The sequence below is a fragment of the Oreochromis niloticus genome, linkage group LG17 (assembly GCF_001858045.2).
Source record: "Oreochromis niloticus isolate F11D_XX linkage group LG17, O_niloticus_UMD_NMBU, whole genome shotgun sequence".
Lineage (NCBI taxonomy): Eukaryota > Metazoa > Chordata > Actinopteri > Cichliformes > Cichlidae > Oreochromis > Oreochromis niloticus.
In genome coordinates, this window is record NC_031981.2 from 16,546,113 (window position 1) to 16,549,103 (window position 2,991).

General features: G+C 34.3%; 1 protein-coding gene across 2 annotated transcripts in view; it reads left to right on the forward strand.

The window, feature by feature from the left end:
* The window catches only part of LOC100709613 (ankyrin repeat and BTB/POZ domain-containing protein BTBD11-A), a 329,762-nt gene that overhangs the window by 41,410 nt on the left and 285,361 nt on the right, over positions 1-2,991 (forward strand). The window lies entirely within an intron of this gene.

The following is a 2,991-nucleotide window of genomic DNA, read 5'->3' on the forward strand; positions in this document are numbered from 1 at the left end:
ATTTTGATATACCTTTATTAGTCCACAAGGGGGAATTTATATGATTACAACCATTATGTTTTAGAAAAAAAGAAATAAATGTGCATTGAACACTCAGGGGTCACTGTTAAAAAGTCTATGGCAGTGGGGTTAAAGCCTCCTGAACCTCTTGAGTCCTGCAGAGCAGTGAGATGAGCCTCTGCAGCTCCTACTGTCCTGAAGACTGTTCTTATTACTGCAGTCAGTTACATAAATCTATCTATCTATGTATAATACAGTAATTTTAACATAATGACCTTATGTTTATTTATGTCTTTTAACCATTATTCAAATTCAAAGAATCCTGTTTGAAACATTTATTAACTTATAGAATTAAATTTCTGCATTTGTTTTTTGTTGCAAAAAAATCTAGTATAATAATATTTAAATTTACATATATTTTTCACGTTTTCAATGCCAATTTTGTGTAATGGCAAAGTTTCCCACTACCCGTGAATGCCTCTTTTTTATGTCTCTGGCTGACTCCTGAATCTCCGCCCATCTCTGCTCCATCCCTGCCGGTAAGCCTGCTTCTCTGTCTCTCTTCTCTGAAATAAATGTCTATAAGCTGTTTGAGTGATTTACCAGTTGTTGTTAGTGACTTTGAAGCCAGTCGAAGTATAAGTCATGTTAAAGTAACACAATGGCTGCTTTTTAGTGAAACGTTGTAATTTTAGTATTTAAAAGGAGTGTTTGGTATGCCCCTAAGCGCTAACGCCTAGCCTAGCTCCTATAGGCCTAGTGTGAAATTAATATGGTTCATTTGATTGTTTAATACAGTTATTGTGTTGTATTTGGTTCATTCAGTGTGTTAGTGTTTCTGAGTCTCTTAGGGAAGCTGAAGTTAGTTCTCCTCTTCACAAATCAGTCAGTTAAAACGGCCTCATTCTTAGGTTGTAAGGTAATGAGCCGCCATTTTAGAACCACTGATTAGCTGCTGAGCAGCAGGGTCGGCAACTTCAAAGGAGCCATTTTACCGCCTCTGACTGAAGCCGGGAGAAAAAGAGTCACGTGCCTGTGCCGGTGTGTCTGTGTTGTGGGTTAATTAACAGAAGGGAGAGATAGAGTGAGGATAAAACATAATATAAGAATATACATTTCTTAACAAGAAGAAGTTTTTTTATTAATCAATTTTTAGTTTTTTAGTTAAATTTTAAGAACTGTTTAACAAACACTTGTTTTGCAGGTTGTTTTTTTTAAAATAAAACCTACACCTGCAGCTCTGTTTAACTTCTCACTTTGTGAAAATTAATGAAATCTAAAAAAGGCCACCTTCAAATAAATAAAATGCAGCAGTGCACCATTAATATTATAAATATGATATGTAGATATTTAAAACAACAGCATATTAAATGATCTGTGTGCAGGTATATTTTTAGGAAGCAGAATTTGAATGCAGACCAACTCAAATGTTGAAGCCTACAAATATATCACCCAAGCTTTCATTTATGATTGTCACTTTGAAATTGTGATGTCAGAATTTGATAAAGTGTGCAGTGCTAGGTGTAGCAAATCATTGCTTATTAAATCTACTGTGTTATCTAAGCACCAAACTAATAGAGCTATCACATAACTGAGAAACTTGTGTGGCTTATTACAAATGGATGAAACCACATATTACCTTAATGAAGACAGTAATAATAAGGTGTAGAAAAAAGAGGTGAGTTGTTTGTTGCTGTGGTAAACAAAGAAGTGTACTGAATCTTTTGGACTACACAGAGTGATGCATATTGACTCTGATGCTGATCTGAGTTGTCTCATTCTGTATTTTTGTGCTTTGTCTTTTGTTACACAGAGTGAAAGAGATCTTTGGTTTTGCCTTTGCTGTAAGTAAACAGTGATTGTAATGAAGCAGTATGAACCTGGCATTTGGCAAGCATTTGGCACTTACATACAGTAGTTTGACTTTTTGTGATATGTTTCCATTTACTGATTGGCAAAAACACAGGATTTGTGACCTGTAGCAGCAAAGCCCCCACACAGGGCCTCTGACTGTCCCTGAAAATGTCCCTGAAGTTTTAGCCATTTATGTATGGTTTAAATTCTTATGGCTTATTGAAAAAACAGTTAAATGTCAGATGTCTTTATACGGTGTTCATTTTCCTTATGTTTGTGGATTTAAGTAGCAGACAAAACAATGAAAGTGTTTTAGGAGAGTCAGTATAAGTGGTTGCTCAAACACTTAAGAGCTGCACAGGTATTGATTTATATTGTCTCTCAATTCTGCTGATGTATTACATATTAAAGTCAGAACACTGTAGAAGTATTTTGCCTCACTCGTATAAGTAATAGCTTTAACAGTTAAGCAATAATAAAAACGAAGAAACCAGAGGTGTGAGTGGACATTGTTAGGTACATTACAGCCAGTGTGTCCAATTGGTTTTACTTATTTAGTGAATATAATGTGTTTTAAAATTAAATAGAAGGTTGCCAAAAAGGTACACTGCAAAATTCATAAATATTCATAGCAACGGGTACAATGAAGGATTTTTAGTGTAATATTTTAAGACATTTATTTTATTACAAACATGTGCTATTGTAACATGTCAATATTAAAATTTTTAAGATTTACATATTCATATCAGACATGATGAGGTTTTCTGTTGCTTCTGATTTATTTAATTACTTTGTATCTAACATTTTTAAAAGTTTTGGTTTTTCACTTTATTAGCACTGACCTGTTGTAGAAAATGTTGGAGCCACAAGGCTTCTGTGTAGGAAATATTTGGTATATCCTGCACTTGTGCCAATTGGTGGCTATTCTTTGCATTTCTGTAGTAATGAATGCTTTTATTACACATGCCATTTGAGACGCTGCAGTTCATTTATCTCCTCTTTCACTACGTAGCTCATAAAGCCTTAAAGTATTGAGGATTTTACTAGTTAATTTATGTCATAGTAAATGGATTGTGTGTGAAGAGGTCACAGTCTGAATCATCAACAGTGATCTGATGAATTGTTTCCTTTCTCTAG